At 41.3% G+C, this 21,410-nt stretch overlaps 1 long non-coding RNA gene across 1 annotated transcript in view; it reads right to left on the minus strand.

The window, feature by feature from the left end:
• Nucleotides 1-5,076: 5,076 nt before the first annotated feature.
• The window catches only part of LOC310713709, a 51,463-nt gene continuing 35,129 nt past the window's right edge, over nt 5,077-21,410 (minus strand). The window contains exons 2-3 of the long non-coding RNA XR_014529418.1: nt 9,982-10,135; nt 5,077-5,224 (exon numbers count right to left, since the gene is read on the minus strand). This is a non-coding gene — a long non-coding RNA (uncharacterized lncRNA). The remainder of the gene's footprint in view (nt 5,225-9,981; nt 10,136-21,410) is intronic.

Here is a 21,410-nt window from a genome sequence, read left to right on the forward strand (position 1 = left end):
GACTTGACTCTATTCATTGTGGTTAAAAACCAGAGTAAGTCAAAGTGGATTTAATTCTTTGTTCCATAGGGTTCTTGACCTGCTACAATACCTCAGAATATCACGCAAACGAGTGTTAGCCAACACTAGAACACTCTGTCTGGGTCACGTAGCCTCATCACATCCTTATGCAAAATAAATTTTGTCTTCCACTGGAGAAGATCCCTGTGTTTAATTATCTCACTCTTGCCTTGTGTTTATTTTACAGTGCTTGTTTTAATCTTAAGGATGCCATGGAACAAAGCTTTGGTTCTGATAGTAGCACCATATGGGAGCAGCTGCTTGGGGTTAGATGGTGTGCTGATCACGAAATGAGTTACATCTTCCTTTAAATGGAACAGCTTTTATGCTTTGCTCTTAAACCTGAAGTCAAGTCAGTACAAAATGATAATAAACATGTCTGGAGAGATGTCTCCAGCTCAAAGCTGTCCGTGAACTCTGCTCCTATTCCGTTTCCATTTCCTAAGACAGAATGTTGGCATCTTCCAAAGAATGGCTTTAATGCAAAAGAACTACTGTTAGTTTTCAACAGTCTTTTCCTTTTGCAAATGTTGAGGAGTTTCAAATACATCCAAAAAATTGTTAAATTAACTGGAAAATTACATGTATCTGCCCATGTATTTCACTAAAAACCTAAATATGAAACAAAAGTGAATGTCAAGGCCATGATCTGTCCTCATTGCAAGCATAGCACAGACTGGGTTCCCTTCAGTCTGAATAATGCATATAATGCTCAGTGGGGCATTATGGAGAATGAGATGTCTGTGTGCTCTTCCAGCAACCTCCTTCAGCTCTGGAAGAAAATGGAACAGGGTTTTACTGTATGGAACAACATGCACATCCTGCACCTACAGAGGGGTTGGATCAGGTTCCAGTTCTTTGTAGAGTTGGTGTCATTCTACTTGTCACATAAATTCTTGTTTTAAGAAATTGAATATGTATTTTATTTTTTGCTATGGCAGCCACTGGTGCTGATTTTGGACATACTCTGTGAGATCAGGTTGTTTCACATGATAAGAAGTAGACAAATGCTACTACAACTAACTCCCATGAAGAGCAACTCCATAAACATGCAGCAGTCAGCACCCTACATGTTAGCATGGTAACACAAAAAGAAGCCAGGAAAGTGTGTTGAGTAAAGTTACAATAATAGCCCAAGGGTTACGCAGTAAAACAAAATGGAAAATCAGCAGACACACAAGCTCTTCACCACATCTTCAGAAAGGGGGGGGGGTCAAAAGCACACCCTAATATCTCAAAATTTTCATGTGAATTGGACCTCACTTGCACCAGTGCAGATAAAGGATGGCTACAGGAAACAGCTTTCAAAAATCAGGCACCAAAGGAGGATTAGGTACATTTTCACAACATTATTTTAAGCCTGTCAGTGGCATAAACAGGAAACTGGATGTTAGTCGCAAATTCATTTCTCCTTTGTGGAATCATACAGTGTGCCAGATGGTAAAAGCAAGGGAAAGTTTACATACGCTACATTACCATAACCATGTTGCTTCGTATCATTCAAATAGAAATAAACTTTAGATGGAATGCAAACTAACCTACTGCATCAAGAAGTTACCACTGTTCTTTGTAACACAGTAACATAATTTGCTAATGCACCAAACTAGCATTTTTAAAAGTGATTTAGTAGTTAGGAACAAATGAAAGTAGCTGGAAGTCATCCAAGCTGGCGAGGGTCTGGAAAACCAAGCACGACAAGGAAAGCTGAAAAGAGTTGGGCTTCTTTAGCCCAGATTAAAGTGGGGACATTATGATGGTCTATCTGAAGGGTTGCTATACAGGTGATGGAGTGGACTTTGCTGTCTGTTGCTCCCTGGTTGGAGGCAGATATGCTTCTGAGTACCAGTTGCTGGAAAGAGCAGGAGGGGAGAGGACTCTTGTGCTCAGGTCCCTGCTTGAGGATTTCCCATAAGCATCTGGTTGGCCACGGTGAGAACAGGACACTGGACTAGATGGGCCATTGGCCCAATCCAGCAGGCTCTTATGTTCTTAGATGAACTCCGATGGGTGGGAAATTACAAGGCAGGAGACCTGCTAAGTTTAAGGAGAAACTTGCTAATAGTAACTTGCTACCTGGGGAAATGGTTCATTTGCTAGAAATATTTAGGCATATCCTGGGAAATAGTATGTCAGAGTTGCTCCTCTAGAGATGCATCCTGCTTTGCAGATCTGTATTAAATAATAAGTTCGAAAGCACGTCAAAGTGCAAGTAGATAAATAGGCAGGAAGGTAAATGGCATTTCCGTGTGCTGCTCTGGTTCGCCAGAAGCGGCTTAGTCATGCTGGCCACATGATCCGGAAGCTGTACGCCAGCTCCCTCAGCCAATAAAGCGAGATGAGCACCGCAACCCCAGAGTCAGCCACAACTGGACCTAATGGTCAGGGGTCCCTTTACCTTTACCTTTTACCCCGCCCATCTGGCTTGGCTTCCCCAGCCACTCTGGGCGGCTTTCAATAGAACATTAAAAACACAATAAAACTTAAAACATTAAAAACTTCCCTAAACAGGGCTGCCTTCAGATGTCTTTTAAAAGTAAGATGGTTATTTCCTTGAAATCTGATGGAAGGGCATTCCACAGGGTGGGCACCACTACCAAGATAGCCCTCTGCCTGGTTCCCTGTAACCTCACTTCTCACAGAGAGGGAACCACCAGAAGGCCCTCTGTACTGGACCTCAGTGTCCAGGCTGAACGATGGGGGTGGAGACGCTCCTTCAGGTATACAGGACCGAGGCTGTTTAGGGCTTTAAAGGCCAGCACCAACACCTGAATCTATTGCACAGTAGATTCAGATTAGATAAAATGCAAAGACCCTTCCAACTCCAAAATTCTGAATTATGTGGTTGCTCTTCTTGTTGTTTGAATTTCCATCCCACCCTTCCCCCCAAATAAATCCAGGTCCAGAGCAGTAAAAATCAAAAACTTAAAATAACCTTTAAAATAAAATAAAGCCATATTGAAAGCATTTAAAAATCAACTAAGAACATTTCAAAACATTTGGAATATTGAAAAGCAACCACATAGCCTCGCAGGTGCTAATTTCAACATTGCAATGGTCAGTATCTTGCAGCCATCAAATGCCTGGGTAAACTGGAATGGTTTTTTTTTTTAATTCCTGAAAGTCAATAACGATTGAGACAGACACACCAAATGTGAAATTCCTATTTCAGCAAAAGATTTGTGCATTTCCACCTAGCAGATAGAAAATCGAACATTTTTCCAGCCCAGGTCAGTGAGTACAGGATTGCATTCTAACAGTTTTGCATCGTGTTGCTTAATATTCTCATTGGGTCCTTTTTGAATACTATTTGCTATAAAGCATGAAGATGCTTGTGGTGCCTTGCAGTCCTATGGCTTGCAAAGAACCACCACTATGATTCTGGATTGCTGAAGTAGCGCAATACTGAAATGTGTGGAGAATCTTCAACTGATCCTAAATTAGGATGCAATGCTAACAAAACAAAACAAAAAGCAACAAAAGCCACCATTTCCTCCTAACAAGTCACAAAATAACAATTCCTGGGTCCTTTGGAAGGACAGGCAAAACTGATAGCGTCTTGGAACCTCTTTCCAGCTTTTTTGTTCCTTCCTCCCTGAGGATTATTCTCAGAGGAAGGACACTTTTCCTGTAAAGTGGCTTGGCATCTTAATGTTAAACATCAGAAAGAGTCTCTAGAAAAGCAATTGTTATGACCCAAGCTGTTAGTTCACGGGGGAAAATAGGTATAAAAAGGAGAATTTCTGAATGCCAAGATTCAAGTTTGGGGCAAGTAGTCTTTGGTGAGAGAACTCCAGCAGAGACTTAAAATCACAAAATATGCAGCAAAGTATGGAAATGAATTATTATTATTTATTTAATCTGTGCTCTTTCAAGTTCCTTCCAAAGTTCCTCTCTTCCCCCAGCATGGGGGGGGGGGGGCACACCTTTAGTATGTTTAAAAAAATGATTTACTTACAAACTCTCCAAAGGTCAGATTCATGTGCTTCTGAAAACGTTGCACAAGCAACTTGGCCTAGTTATAAAGTTCTTTATAACTTTATAAAATTCTTTAACTATTGGTATAGGAAATCAAGAGAGGCTTGTTAGATCCATGTGGGTGGGGGAATTATCTCAGGATTTAAAATTACAAATCACTTTATAGGAAAAATTCTGCTATCTAATGCTATCCTTCTTAGTTGCTGCCTGCCCAGCATTCAAAAGCTCTTCCCTTGTTTCATCTCTTCTGCCCTGATAATAATATATGATTCCCACAAATTCAAGCAGTTTACTACAATGAGCCTAGAACTGCTTGAATGTCCAAGAACTCTCTGCTAACTTAGACAATTCACTCATGTTACCTAATACATTGCACAATGTGATATAATGTAGGATTGCATTGCATAATTACAAACAAAAATGCATTCGTTACAATAAGCTGTCACAGGTGTTCCTTTTTGCAGGAAAAGTGTCCCTTCCTCTGAGAATAATCCTCAGGGAGGGAGGAACAAAAAAGCTGAAGGCAGCCCTGTTTAGGGAAGCTTTTAATATTTGATTAATTATTGTCTTTTAAAAATTTGTTGGAAGCTGCCCAGAGTGGCTGGGGAAACCCAGCCAGATGGACGGGGTATAAATAATAAATTATTGTTGTTGTTGTTATTATTATTATTATTAAATATTTTGCCAGAAGGAAGATATGTGCTATTGAACTTCTTCTAATTCTCAATAGGGAGAAAAATGTTTGCACATTTGCATCAAAAATTCCTTCTCAGTCAGAGACCACCAATATTTCAAAACATCCCTTGCAAGTATATTGCTTTGTAGCAGTTATTTTCTTGATCTGTTTCAGCATTTCTTGTTTTATGTTGCATTTCTGGTATGGGTGAATAGTTGAATCTTTTTCCAGACAAAATTCTGCATTTAAACAAACATTCCTAAACATATTTTCTCTTGAAATACACATTTTTAAATATTTTATGAGCCGAGAATTGTGCCAGAACATTATTGAAGTGTGAAATGCAGTGTACAATTTAATTCTGATCCACACACTTGTCTGGGAGTCCCTTCATGTTGGAAATCACAAATATCACGCTTACATAATTTCAAGTATTCTTTTGGAATCTCTGGAAGCCAGGCCAATATTTTTAATGCGCAGAAGTTTCAGTTTTCTTCTTATGTAAAATGGGCTCTGAAAGAATAATGCATGGAAGTTTAGAAGCTCCAAACATCACCATTTCATTAGTTTGCCTGGACATTTTCTAGATTCCCCCCCCCCCAAATGCATTATTTCCTTGGCAAATCTCTCATTTCAGTGATGGATTTTAGTTGCCAGTTTTTAAAAGTGGAGACACAATTATCTATCAAAAAACCATGATGAAAGGAACAATAAGGGTCAATTCACATGACTCTTTTTGCACATGGACAACTGTGATTTCACTAATCAGTGTGCAAAGCGAATACAAAGAATTAAGCTGTGATCCCACACTGAGTTGTTAATGCATAACTTCAGCAGAAGGAAGTGAACATATTGCTGGAAGAGAGCATTTGGGGAACTTCTGGAGTAGTTTAACATTAGCATATATGCATGGCCAAAGGCAGCCATTGTTCCGTCTCCCCAGTTTGGTTCAGTGGGTAGAAAATTAAACCTGGATCTGGGAAACCTGGATTCCAAAGTTCCACGTGTGCCTTATGTAGCCTTTGGGCTAGTAAGCAAACTGGCTTTAATTTTTCAGCACGAACAAAATTAAACAACGCTATATATGTGATGAAGGGATGCGGGTGGCGCTCCACAGAGCCTAGGACTTGCCAATCAGAAGGTCGGCGGTTCGAATCCCCGAGACGGGGTGAGCTCCCGTTGCTCGGTCCCTGCTCCTGCCAACCTAGCAGTTCAAAAGCACGTCAAAGTGCAAGTAGATAAATAGGTACCGCTCCGGTGGGAAGGTAAACGGCATTTCCGTGCGCTGCTCTGGTTCACCAGAAGCGGCTTAGTCATGCTGGCCACATGACCTGGAAGCTGTACGCCGGCTCCCTCAGCCAATAAAGTGAGATGAGCGCCGCAACCCCAGAGTCGGCCACGACTGGACCTAATGGTCAGGGGTCCCTTTACCTTTACCTTTATATATGTGATAAAGAATCAAAGTTGGTGTATTTTACATTCCTGTAAGCAATTTTGCTGTAATTCTTGCTTTTCCTTCTTCAACTATTAATAAGTGGAAGCAAACATTGTTCTCTGCAATTGAATGTAGTGCAAAAGAGAAGGAAGAGCTTTCCAAGGCTTAGGGCAAAATTAGACATGGCATTGCTCATGCCCTTGGTGCTTTTTTTCTTTAAAAAAATGTTTAGGGGTACTGTCATTTTGACTCAAGAAAATCACAATTTTATAGTTCAAATCAGGAAAAATAAATACAGTAAATGAACAAAAATCCAAAGATTCACAAAATGTTTAGGGGTATGTGTACCCCTGAGTACCCCCAGAAAAAAACACTGCCCTTAGTCCTTGCATGGCTGATTTTACTTTCACTAAGTAGCCAATGTTGGGAGGCACAACTTCAATCAGGACCATGGTGTACAGAGAGGAGGAATTTTAACCATTTGCACCCAACAGAGTTCTGATCCATATCAGTACACACTATTTGCAGTGGGAGGGAAATGTCATTTGGAAAGCCAATCTTCCATGTCTTCCCCCTAAAATTGCTATACCAAGTCTGCCCCACTACAAGTTGCTCTGATGCAATAGAAGGCCAAAAATTAGCCTGGAGGATACAGTAGCAAATATCAGATAATCAGTTGTTTGTTGAAACATCATCAGTAATGAAGCGCATCATGCTTTCCGGGTGCGGTCATCTACTAGCCTGAATACCATTTGCTAAGAACAAACCTCTATTATTCAGTTTTGCATCCCGTGGTTCTCATAAATAGCCATTTTGGGCAGGGTTTCTAACTGCCAAACCTACACGGAGTCAGATTGTTTGTTTAAAGTAGTTGGTCCAAAAAGCTTCCTTTTTGATAGAAAAGTGCCATTGCAACTCATAAAGGAATGACGTGATGGCCTTCTGTCTAAATACCAGAGATTATCTAGATTTCTTTATCTTCATTCTGTTTCTGTAAGCTGGTTAACAGATCACCTGCCTGTCTCAGAGTGTAAACTTGAACAAGTAAATGCAACATGTGACTTGGGTGCTGGCGGTCATTGACTGGCAGCACTTTCTGTGGTCTTGGAGATTGGGGAAAGTATATTCAAGACTACAGAAGTTGCTACTAAAACTAACCAATAATTGTGGCCTCCCAACTTACAATGCAGTTCTTGCTTTGACAGAATGAGTGACTTTGTTAGATTCTGCCCACAAGCAGTAATAGTGGTGCTGGCAATAATAGTAGTAAATATATAATAATTTCATTTTTGCATCGCTTCCCATGAGGAAACTGTTTATGTGTAGTTGGTGTAGTGCTCATTTGGGACATCCAGGGCTACTCACATTAGCAAGGTATTGCATAAACATCACTGGGTCCAGTTGCAGGTCAGCCCACAAGAAGCAAAGTCAGTGCAGTGCTGTCAAGAAAACAGCATACAGTTCAACAACATTTCCTAGCAGGTCTTGCCTTTATAGAGCAGTTGCCAGGACTGAGTCTCCCTTCCTTCTACCTCCACTATGGTAGATGTCTCCCAAGTAGCCTCAAACTGCATCTGGGCACCTGTGTTCTCTGTTCTGTTCTACACATCAGCCTGCATGTCCTTGGAGACAAGTGGGGAGGAAAGCGTGTTGCAGTAGGAGAAGCAAACTCCTGAGATTCTTCTGCAGCCTCTTGCCCCTTCCTCCTCTTCTTCAGTATCTGAGTATAAACTCCTCCATTTCACAGGCTCTCCTTGCTCACTAAATTCTGTTGCCTCTTCAGCATCCAACAACTCCCCCTACTCTTCTTCCTCTGACCTCTCCTCACTGTCCCACCACCAATCTCCTGGCTCTGAGCCTTTCTCCTTTGGGGTTTGCTTGGCTGGTGCCTCCCACCATTCCTGGTCATCCAGCCAGTCCCTTACACTTGGGGCAAAGACTATGTTCAAGTGATGACCATTTGAGACAACCTCGTGGTTTTCATAGAAGCCATGAAGTTGGCCCAATAGCAGCCACCACATGAACATTAAAGCGACACAGGACTACTGTTCTGGGGTTCCAACACCCAGGAAGGCACTGGGCACCAGGGTGGTCAGTGCACCAGCAGCATCCCCATTCTGGCCCAACACCAGATACAAATCCTCTAAGCCTGTCTCAAGATCAAGAAGTTTTCCAGTAGATGCAACTCCTATGGACAATGGTGACACTCCATCTGACCTTCTGGTGTGGGCTGGTGTTTCAGCAAGTACCTGGGTGGGCCAAGTACCTAAGTTAGGTCAGGTCTCAGCAGCGCATGCCAGGCTTGTCCCTACATCAGTGTTCAAGTTGTTGATTAAAGGTCCATTAGGACCATTAGGTCCAGTTGCGGCGCTCATCTCGCTTTGCTGGCCGAGGGAGCCGACGTACAGCTTCCGGGTCATGTGGCCAGCATGACTAAGCCACTTCTGGAGAACCAGAGCAGTGCACGGAAACACCGTTTACCTTCCCGCTGGAGCGGTACCTATTTATCTACTTGCACTTTGACATGCTTTCAAACTGCTAGGTTGGCAGGAGCAGGGACTGAGCAACGGGAGCTCACCCAGTCGCAGGGATTCAAACCACCGACCTTCTGATCGGCAAGTCCTAGGCTCTGTGGTTTAACCCACAGCGCCACCCACTTCCCAGTTGTTGATTAGCATGGTGTTATTGCAGACCAATCTGGCATTAGCACTGCCAGACCAGAGGGCTCAGCTGATAAACAACCAGATACTTCTGGAGGAGTGGATTAAGATGGTGGCTGTTTCACTGGTGTCGTGTCTATCTCTCACCCACCAAACAGAACTACTGTAGTGTGTAAGATCATTCAGTAAACCGTTTTAGCCATCTGTAAAACACAACACTCTAAAGAGAGCAGGAAACTTCCTCAATACTCTGTGGAACCTGGTCCTCCTTACAGTGACTGACTTAGCTGCCAAGGTTTTGCATGGGAAACTAATTACAGCCTCCTATCATAGGAGGAAGCAGCTGAGTATAATAAGTGAAGTTTTTTTTTCTTCTATCTAAAGAAAAGTGATTGTCTAGTTTAACAGCCTTTTTCAGGCTGGGTCAAACATTTAAATTCTTCTTTCACTAGCAAATGTTTTGTGATACATTATGCTAATTAAGACTTCCTCCTCTACAGAAGCTTGCTCCTTGGCTGCCAATCAATTATGCAGATAGGGTGGTACATCCACTCTTGCAAATCAATGCAATATTTTGAACCTTGTCAAAGTCTTCTACCAACAGCAGTGAAAGCCTGAATGTTCAAGATGTGGGGTGGAGTCTGAAACAGGTGGAGGGTACCAGTTTGGTGCACAATTGTATAAAATATGTGAGCCGCAATCCAACAGAGAGGTAAGCTTCCCAAGGCCACTGAAATCAAGGCTCTTGCACATGTGAGGACCAACTAAGGAGAAATGGCTTCAAAAGTTAATGGACTATGTGAAACTGAGAGCAAAAAAAAGAGACAAAGTGTTTAAGGAAGAGTGGAGACCCTTTTTTGAACTATTTGAAGAACTGTTATAGTCAAATGAGAAGGCAGCAGGGATCAAATTATGAGCAGCAGAATGAAAACAATGATAAGTGAAACAGAATATAAGTGTATTAGATTAAAGTATGTCATATAAAGCCGGAGGTATAAGGTGGGAATATAAAGATCATGGAAGTAAGGGTGGGAAGTCAATTTTTTAAGAAAAACGTTTATTGAAATATAAGTAAAACTTGTGAAAATCCATAAATTATGTCTTAAAAAAGACTCTTACACATGTGAATGTATTGTGTTAGATTTTGCCCATGCAGGAGCAATCCATGCACTTACCCCAGCTCCAGTCAACATGCATATTAGAAGCCAGTGCAACGCAGCCCCCAAATTAAGTGGAGATTTTCTTTCTAAATGGGTGGCTCTTTGGAGAGGCTGATTCCAGGAAGTCATCTCTGTTGATCCTACTCTTCTAAGGTGGCTTTTCCTCTATCTGGGTTATAAAAACAAAAGGTAGATGAGATAGAGCCTTTCCATATGGGCCAATAAATGCCAGCTAAGGTGAGCTAGCAGCAGGTTAAGACTCCCGTTTGGATTTTGCAACTCAGCAGAGCATTTTTATATCTCCCTTGGCGTTTTGGTTCATTTCTAATTTACTCATTCATGCCCTTCTGTTGAAAATTATATGAATTAAAACTACTACGGAGGATATTAAAAAAACAGCTTGGCAAGGCTTCCACTCTGCAAACCCCATGGCAGCAGTGCATCATCATTACAAATGTTCCTGCAAAACTTGCCACAAGATACATGCCTAGCAGTTGAATTCAGGCTCTTTCATGTTGTGACTTAACAGTTTAATTACACTGAAGAGTTCCATACATGAAAGAAAATGCCACGTGAAGTGTACCAGGTAGGCTAGTAAAAAGAAAGAGAAAAATAATTTTGATCATAGGAATATTCACTGGCTTTGCAATGTATCTGACAGATTGAGAAAACTGAGGAGTAGAAGTAACTCTCAAGGATTGTTCCACATTCAAGTAACAACAACAAAAAGAAAATCTTGCTGTAATTTATCTCTCCAGAACTAGAGGTTGAATTCGCATATAGCTTCTTCTTCCTCCGCTTTCATTTTATATTTGTAAGATTTATGAAATCCACAGTGATTTCACCTCCGTACAGAATTCAGCACAGGTCCTGAATAATTTATGATGGATCACGGAGGAAGAATTGTGGCCCTGACCTACGATGAGCCACCAACCAGAACCAAAACAAGTGACAAGATGCCGGTGCTTGCTCTTCAGACGATAATGCATATTATTGTGTATCAAAATCTGTCAAATCAGTCATGCTTCATTTGGGAGCCCTCCTGCTCATTCTGTTGAGTGGGGTCTAGACTTCAGCCCTCAGAGTCATCCTCCCCCAATGGCACAGAAGAAAGAGAAATCTGCACTGTTTCTATGCAATTGCTGGCACTGAACATTATTCTCAACAACGGTGCAAGAGTCAACCATTAAAATAGTGTTTCCCCAATCACATTGCAGGAGCTAATTCTGCTTAGTGCAAGACACAGGGTGCATGGTTTAAAAAAGGCAGGACCATCACTGACATTGTGTGCAGAGATGAGCAACATTCCTACACCTACACACACACACACACAGAGAGAGAGAGAGAGAGAGAGAGAGAGAGAGAGAGAGAGAGAGAGCTCAATTCATGTTAGAAATTTGCTAAGTTATTTCTGATCCTAATGGTGAACATGTTTAGATTCCACTGTGGTCCAGTGATGATGCCAACAAGTATGTAATGGGGTCTGCATCCTTTGCTCAAACACACCTGCATCCCTCCTTCAATCTACCTGCAAGTACCCATCTCTTTCCCCAATCCCCTCAAATATGGACTATTGTTATAGAGTGACCCATGTGCAACCCTGGTATGTGCAACTTTCTCAAGCTGCCTAATGTGCACATCAAAGGAGGGAGCAGCCAGATAAATGGAAAGTGGGAGTAAAGTGGCTGGCTGGCTGAGTGAGTCAGGGCAGAAGAGAGTTAAGAATCCTTGCCTGAGTTAGCTCACTGTAATAGCCACCTTCATACTGAAGGTGAGCATTATGGGATACATACTCCAAGTAATCTAATACTAATCCAAGTAGTTCAGCATCTCCAGTGTGGTTGTTAAAGATGTACCCAGAATTATTAGCCACAGTTCGCCTCTAACTGTAACTAGTCGCTTACCACTAGTCACTATGGCTAGTAATGTGTAAATCCATAAAGATCATAGAATCAAAGAATTGTAGAGTTGGAAGGGACCTCCAAGTGTCATCTAGTGCAGGAGCCATGGCTAAAGAATCCCTGACAGGTGGCCACCTAACCTCTCCAATGAAGGAGAGTCTGCCACCTTCTGAGATCATCCATTCTGCCGTCAAAAGGCTCTTTCCCCTTAGAAAGTTCTTCCTAATGTTCAGTTCAAATCTCTTTTCAAGAAAGCTTCCAATATATTGAGTCAGTCCATTTTTTGCAACCTAGATGAGCTCCTGTTTGCACAGGAGTTGACTTCTGGGCACAAATCTGCTTCACTGAATTGGGGCAACAGCCACTAAACAAAAGTCAACACTATTAAACAGAAACTGGAGCAGGAATAGACTGCTGGTTGGGGACCAACCGATTCTTCTACTACAAAAGGACACATTATATAAACACTAGAAAAGTCTTCAATGCTACCCATGTGCACATATAAAACAAATTTACCTCTCTCTTTAACACATCACAATCACGCCTAGAACCTCTACCCATTGCTTTGGACTGGACAGTTCAAGAAGAATGGGCTTAGGTTGTTTTGCTGTTTTTAAATCATTCATTGTACATTGCTTCTCAAAATACAATGCAGCACAGTATTTTAGAAGTTATGATCCATGTGCAGCCCTTGATCTGGAAGAAGAACTGCTCTTGATCTCAGTGAGAAATATGAGCACCAGCAGGAAACTGACTAGAGGGCTGAACAGGCCTTTTCCATCTCTAATTTCCATGATTAAAGTGTAGGATCAAAGGCACTATAAGGCTCTAAGTATAACCACATTCATAGAATGAACCAGGTTCAAGGACTAACACATTTTAGGAAGTGAGAGGGAAATGCCATTATAAATTTATTCAGATACTAGCTGCTTTCCCCAGGATTTTTTCAGTCTTTTTGTTCTTCTGACCAGGTCGCCTATGAGCTGCTGAGCTGGCAAAACAGTTTATAGGATCTGGTGAAAATACTTCTGTGATTGTGATTCATAATTCTGTAGCACAGGGAATGTGAGCTGACCAAGGCCAAAGTACCAGAACAGAAATGTGTGTTGATTCTGCATTACAACCATTTCCAGATAAAGTGTAGGAGACCAATTTCAGGTTTGAAACTGAGAGAAAGGTTCATATATACACATGCTTTTAGAGGTGTTAAAAATTAGACATGGCTTTCTGAAATATTTCTTTAAAAAAATGATTTAACTACTTCATGCTGTTGAAGATAGAAGTAACAAAACGCAGGTTTGAAAAGTATCTTGTGGTCATGATCACAAAGAATGGCCTTCTGGAAACACATTGTAAATGCTATCAAAGATATACCAGAAGAAACAATATATTTCAAAACTGAAGCTTTGTTGCTGGGACTGTTTGAACAACCTATTAAAAACGGAATACCAACTTTGGTTATTACAGCAGGGATAATTGCAAAAATAAAATAAAATAAAATAAAATTAAGATGGAAAAAACAGAACTTAATAAAAACAGGCTTTGAAATGCTTGACAGACTTTGGTAATGATAAAAAAATTCCTCACTTCAAGAGCATTGGTCCACACTAATGGGGCAGTTGGAAGCTTCTTTTGACATATTGGAATAGAACTCTAATTTATGAAGGACAACATCAGGAAATATTGAATGTTGGCATGTCAAGACAGATGTATATTGTAGGATTGGTGCTCCAACTCATGCACACTTTTCACAGCATCCACATAACATCATGAACAATAGAAATGCCAACCCATCTCCCCCCCCACACACACTAATTTAATCCAGATTTACCCGTTCTATAGAAAATCTGATTAAAAAACTGCTCCGAATGACCCGTTTGTGATAGCTGAGTGACATGTTTGTGGTATTAAGCCCCCATCTGGAAGCACCCCAACTATTTTTATTCATATAAAATGTAACATATTTTCTGGCAAAAGTAACCACAGATGTCCTTCCTTTTTGTTTATTATTTCTTCTGTTATTTGTTGTATTTTACCAAACTAAAAATTGTTAAGGGAAAATAACTGAAATAAGTAGAGTGTTTCTAGCACACTTGTTGAATAATTTTGAGGAATAATCATGTGTGGCTCCCCTGAAGAACATTGTGAGGTTCAAGCCTATTATGTAGCACTGAAGTGGGGGGAAGGGAGCATAGGCCTTACACCAAATCAGATCATTAGTTCATGTAGTTCACTGCACTACTGGCAGTGGCTCTCCAGGACTTCCCAAGCCCTACCTGGAGACAGCAGAAATTGAACCTGGGACCTTCTGCAAGCAAAGCCGTGGCCCTTCCCCAAGATGGCAACAGACAGCAGAAAAGGGAAGCGATACTTAGCTCCTTTTGTATGTGCCACCGCTATCCTACATACCTCTTCCCATTTCTGACCCCTGACACATCAAGCAGCTGCTTTCTCCTATTTTATCCTCACAATAATCATGTGAGGTAGGTTAGGCGGGAGGCGGGGGGAGAGAGATTTATGACTGCATTGAAATTTGAAGCCAGATTTCTCCCGTCAGTCAATCACTGAAGGCACACTGGTTCTGATAACTGCAATTTCCCCTCTGCTTTCTATACTCCCTTAGGCTATGTACACACCACACATTTAAAGCACAAGGCATCCCCTAAATAAACCTGGGAACTGTAGTTCGTTAAGGCTTCTGGGAACTGCACCTCTGAGCAGGGTAAACTATAGTTCCCCTGATTCTTTGGGGAAGATATGTGCTTTATTTGTGCTTCAAATGTATGGTGTGTATTCAGCCTTAGTATAAATGCAAGAGAATATGAAGTGGCATCCAGTCACATTAGCTGAAAAGGTTCCTGCTCTCTCATATAACTGTTGTGCAGAAGGAAGAATTGCAGCAGGTGCAGCTTTCCTTGTCTCTTTCACAAGCTGCTCTTGCCCTGCAAATCTGTGCCACCTTTGCATCCGGGTTGCTCTGCTGTCCAACTCCATGTTAAATAGTGGACCTGTGTACAGTGCAACAAGCATAGTACTTCATTGCTGGAGATAACACAGTTGCAAACTACTGCTGCAGGCAATATGAATGCACATCTACATATAGGCGTAATTATCTACAGCCTTCTGGATTATGAAATGCTATAATTAGTCTCCCTATTAGTCTGAGCTGCTGTAATGCTGTGATTAAATCTATGAGCTGGAAATCTAGAGCTCAAACCTCGCCCTTTCTTCAGTTCACTTGTAGCTTTAGAAAGCCCCTATGATTCAACCTCATAAGAATGTTAGATGAGCCCTGCAGGATCAGGCCAACGACCCACCTTGTCCTGCATCCTGTTGTCACAGTGGCCAGCCAGAAGCCTATGGGAAGCCTATATAGCAAGACATGATTGCAACAGGACCCTCCTCACTTGGGTTTTCCAGTGTTTGGTATTCTGAGGCATCCCACCTCTGGTACTGCATGCAGTATATACAGGCATCATTGTCAGTAGCCTTTTGTACTCTTATGGGCACAATAATATTGGTCTGTGTTGTACAGGTGTTGAAAGAATTGCTAAAATAATATTGGAGAGACACTGTGGGATGGTGTATAAGACTTCTGCACTACATCTGGAATGAAGACCCAAGACAGGGATCATGGTAAGAGCTTATAGTCATTAAATGCTTACACCAAACCAAACCACACCAAATAGAAATGTGGGCAGGCATAGCCTGTGCTAGCAGAAAGTCTCAACCCTACCGCTAAGGGCCAAACCACCCTAGAACAACTTCCTCACCCCAGCTGTCATGAAGGGAGGCAAAAACAATATTCCCTTAAAGATAAGCCATAGGTGTGTGGCCCGGCAGGTCCCAGGTGTCTCTCACTGCTCAGCATTCAGCAGGTGGCACTTGCCAGGCCCTGAGAGCCCCAAGCTGGTTGACAATAGGAGGTGGTTCATGGCATGCCCTCCACCCAGCTATCAAAGGCAAACTCCCACCACTCTACCCTGTTGTTCCAAATAGACCACATGCAGAAGAGTGGTTTCAAACCCTTGTTTATCACTGAAGCTCATTGGGTGATCCAAGAGAAGCCAACCTCATTGAGTTGTTGTGAAGATAAAATGGGCAAACTGTGTGTACCTTGGATGAATGGCAGGGTATTCATTTGATACATAAACCAGATAGTGAGAAGTGTTGAGCACTTTTTAGATGGACTATATCAATGCTAACTTTTTTATGACGCTCTCGGTGCCAAAATACAAGCAAATATATGCATAAACCTTATGTATTTAGATGCTCATTAACGTCCCACAAAACTTGTCCACAAGCTGTACTGCATACACTCTTGGAGTTTTAGATACAAGGTGCTGATTCATATTATATTTGCATTGGATCAAAGTGCTAATTTAAGGTTTCTGTGAAATACTGTCTTGTTTTAGTGATACATTCCCTGGACTTTTGGGGTAAACCCTAGGCACACTGGCATAAACAAAATGTAAAAAGATAAATTAAATTATGAAAAAGGCAACTAAACTTCAGCTGCAACCACACCATAAAACATATAAACAGAGAACCTGAACTCTTTTTTCTCTTTTTTTTTTTTGCTTTCTTCAGCAATGCATATTAATTTGACTTGCAATCTTCCATAATTTTTCATTACTTTCAGTTAAAGTATTGCTTGAGAGACAAGACATTATTGAGACTTTCTGCCACTTGACGAATTGCAGATGAATACAGATGCTAAAAAGTCAGATAACTAATTTTAAAACATAGAATCTTGAAACCAAATAGATCAGCCTGACAGAATATATGGGGGAGCTTTGACACTAAATATCAGCAGAATCAGGAAAAATATGGGAGCTTTAGTAGACTTTTGAATAAAGCCTACTAAAAATTATACATGAGAGTTTGTGCAGCTTTTAAAAACCATTAGAAAACAATTCTTGGGACCAATGGAGAAAACACTGGGTGTTTATTGCTATTTACAATCTTTGAGGTTTTCTACAATCAAATGGTAATAAACTTTTAGGAAATAAAAATAAATTAGACCTGCCAGCTTTTTCACTATATTCCTGATGTAGATATTCACTCATCCCTTCTTCTCTGGCAGGGGGGGGTGGGGGGATTGCCATTTTGCGGTTTGCCTCAGGTGTCAAAATGTATTGGGCTGGCCTTGCTTATTGTCCTAGTATTTTTCCAATCTCTTCCCCCCACCCCTCACCCCCAGTCTCCACAAGTATTTTATTTCCCTTGCAGTACTATGTAAATTGCCTGGACCCTCTGCTTAAAGCAATGGAAATACACTGCTCTAAAAATGTAAAGGGGAAGAGAAGAATCAACCCCTTAGTCTGTTTAACTAGGTCAATGAAACCATTTGTAAATACCGAGATCTGCAGTCCATGCCAGGACTTGTGCAGCCAAAAAAACACAACCAGTCAGTGATACCACAAAGCAGCATGGAACCACTCTGGAAAAGAAACAATAAGGAATCAACTAGACCCACATGGAGGAAATAAACATTTAGATCTCAGGACATGACTCACAACAATTTTTTGGCCATTAGGATACTATACTATACTATACTATACTATACTATACTATACTATACTATACTATACTATACTATACTATACTCCTCACTCTCTTAAATTTCCATTACCCTATGTTCCCTGCAGGTTGCAAAAGAAAACAGAAACCCAACATCTTGGCACATCAGGTGAAGAAACAGAGAATATTCAGCCCAGAGGGGCTGGAATTTTGGATTTTGGTTTCCTTCTGTAGCACTAGTGTACAAGAAAAATAAAATAATGGTAATCTAACTCCATTGAGTGAATAAATGAGTTTGGAAAGCATAATCTAATTTGCTTTTGGAGTGCCTAAAGTTATGAATGGTTATTAACTAGTTTTTGAAAAGGAATGAGATGAGAATCCCTAGGGCAGCCTGACTCAAACAGATTTATCAGTGAAAAAACAAACTAAGTATAAATAGTAGCAAACTTTAAGTGCTGTTGTTAATTCAAGAAAGACAGGACTTATTCTGCAAATCCTCAGTCCTATAAATAATGGCTACTCTAGATTCTTTCACAAAGAAGAGAAAGGCAGGTAGTCAGACTCCAGCAGGCTCAGAACAAGAATCAGTTAAGCTTGATGAATCATGGATAGTTGAACAGAGGACAGCAAAGGATTGCAGCAGATCACTGCCTAAGAACTACACAGGCATGCACAGAGAGCACTTTGGAGAAATGGGCTTGTGTAGGGTCTGAGCACAGTTTGCAATGCACGCAACAATTACTATGGTATAAAATATAGCAAATCCATTGGCCAACTTTGCCACCTAAGATTTTAGTACCAGGGTCTGGGTTCACCATACAAGTTCAGAACCTGAAGCATAAATGTTTGAAATATGAAAAATGAGCAACAAAAGAATTAGGTAATACAGTATTGATGTGTTGATATAAGAAATAGAAATTATTGTGGAGGGAGGAAATTAAAACACCATGGAAAATGGGGCAGGAAGGCAGGAAAAGACAAATTTATCATGTGTTGAAGTATATATGTAAAACTTTTGAAAATTCAATAAAATTTTATTCTAAAACAAACAAACAATGCACTGAAATGAAATCATGGAGGGGGAGGACAGGAATGCGGAGACCTCACACAGACCAAAGATCTCCAGAAATTCACAAGGGCCCTGAAAAAGAGGGAGAGAAAGAATGGAAGCCTGTTTTGCAGAAGAAGAAAATGCTCATTGTACTAGGGGATAGATTTTGGCACAGTACTGGAATAAATGGCCAATGAGAGGACCTTTATTGTCATGAAAGAAGCGACCAGTGACCTTTCACAGGCTAAATATGATTGATGGGTCTGCCTGAATAATATTGTAAGAGCCACTGATTTAAATCGTAGAAGTAGCCATATAATTTCCATAAGACTTTTCCCCCCTCTACTCACTTTTTACTGGATAGGAGCCCATGAAGAGAAGAGAATCAAAAGATTTCCAGTGACTCTTGATGTCTTCAGGACTATCCGACCTGGCAGGTTAAGACACTCACATTTTCCTAAAGGGTGGATTCATGATCTGTTCTATTGTTTTAAGATTATATCATGGAAAATGCTTTGCCTTCACATTTGCAATAAAACTGTGCAATAAAACAAATTTAAGAATAAAGGCTTTTTGACACACAGATGGACAAATAAAAATATATTTCTTTCTGGGCTGACATCATAATGTATATAATAATAGAATATGGTAGGGCAAAATTTGGGAGGAAATAAACTAGCTGCAGAGATAGTAGTCTGTGTGTGTGTGTGTGTGTGTGTGTGTGTGTGTGTGTGTGTGTAACTTGAATATAATAATACACTGATGGTTGGATGGTCATCTGTCATGGTTGCTTTAACTGAGATTTCTGCATTGCAGGGGGTTGGACTAGATCAGGGGTCTGCAACCCGTGGCTCCGGAGCTGCATGTGGCTCTTTTACACCTTTGCCGTGGCTCCGGGGCGGATACTAGCGAGGGGAGGAGGCGCATTGTGTGCCCCGACACTCCCCACTGTGGCGGGCGCTGTACTGGCTGTGACGTCGCATGGGGGTGGTGCGTGCGTTAGTCACGCACCGTCCCGACGTCACCTTCCCGCCCATCCGCCTGCCCGCTACATTGTAACGGGCATGTACGCTGGTCACTGTTTTGAAGGGGAGTGAAGAACACACACACACACAAAAAGGTAACTTGTTAATTTAATGTTTATTTCTATGAGGAGGAGTAATTCTGAGGGGTCAAACAAAGAAATAATAAGAAAAAGTGACAAAAAGGTTATTTTTATAATGACGAGTTTTGCGGCTCCCAGTTTTTTTTTCTTCAGAAATGGGTCCAAGTGGCTCTTTTTGTCTTAAAGGTTGCAGACCCCTGGGCTAGATGATCCTTGGGATCCCTTCCAACTCTACAGTTCTATGATTCTGTGAAACCTTCATGACTATATGAAGGTATATGTATAACCTAGCTTTTCCTAGCCTGTTGTTCTCCCAGATGTTTTGGACTACAACGTCTATCATCCCTGACCACTGACCTGGCAGGCTGAGGGCACCTCATTGGGGAGGCAGACTAAGCCTCGGTCATACATGTCTTACATTGTAATCCTATATAGGTCTACTCAGAAAAGAGACCCACTGAGTTCAATGAAACTTACTGCTATATAGATATAGATATAGATATAGATATAGATATAGATATAGATATAGATATAGATATAGATATAGATATAGATATAGATATAGATACCTGGGGTGATGGAACTGAAGCCCTCCAGATGTTACTGGACTACAACTCCCATCATCCTCCACCATTGTCCATGCTAGCTGGGGGTTAGAGTCCAACAATGTCTGAGGGTACACAGGTTCCCCATTCCTGATGTATGAGTTTGCAGCCTGCATCACTTCCACATTGGATTTGCTCTGTGTGTGGTTGCCTTGGAAGATATTGTGAAAGCTTCAGTTGGTTCAAAAGCCAGCTGCCAATATTTTACCTGCAATTTGCAAATTATATCACATCAGTACATTTCCGAGCACAATTCAAAGTGTTGGTGCTGACCTTTAAAGCTCTAAACAGCCTTGGCCCAGTATACCTGAAGGAGCGTCTCCACCCCCATCGTTCAGCCTAGACACTGAGATCCAGCACCGAGGGCCTTCTGGTGGTTCCCTCTCTGCAAGAAGTGAGATTACAGGGAACCAGGCAGAGGGCCTTCTTGGTAGTGGCGCCCACCCTGTGGAATGCCCTCCCATCAGATGTCAAGGAAATAAACAATTACCTGACTTCTGACATCTGAAGGCAGCCCTGTTTAGGGAAGTTTTTAATGTTTGATGTATTTATTGAGTTTTTAATATTCTACTGGGAGCCTCCCAGAGTGGTTGGGGAATCCCAGCCAGATGGGCAGGGTATAAATAATAAACGATAATATTATTATTATTATATTATTATTATTCCATTCTCTATGCTGGCTGCCAATTCATTCCTGGGTTCAATTCAAAGTGCTGATTTTTACCTTTTCAGCACAATCCTATACATGTCTAAGCAAGTTCTCACTGAGCTCAGTGGTGTTTACTGTTCGGGAAGTGAGTAAAACCTTACTGGCCAGAGTGTCTCAAGAATTCCCTCCTGATTCCACCTCTAAGGAGCTTTAGCCCCCTGCCGTCAAACACTTAGTAGTTAGGTCCAACAGAAAGGTTTCAGGTGGAGTAACCAGAGCTATACGCAGCATTCCAAGTCTGGTTGCACTATATATGGCATTATCATATTGGGAGTTTTATGTTCCATTTCCTAATGATCCCAAGCATAGACTTTGCATTTTTCACAGTTGATGCACACTGACCCCATAGATTCATGTCTCCATTTAATAGTAGCCCTAACTCAGATCTTTCCAGTTTGGCAACAGCCGCCCTCCTTGCTTTATGAAATAAGAGCTTGTCCTCTGTCTCTTTTTTAGTCTCTTCCCTTTTAGTCACTTCATGTATACCACATGGTCCACCCAATCTCCCCCAATAGCACAATCCTGAATTGATATCCATTTTGATAAA

This window comes from Podarcis liolepis, assembly GCF_965112155.1.
Source record: "Podarcis liolepis genome assembly, chromosome: 8".
NCBI classification, from domain to species: domain Eukaryota; kingdom Metazoa; phylum Chordata; class Lepidosauria; order Squamata; family Lacertidae; genus Podarcis; species Podarcis liolepis.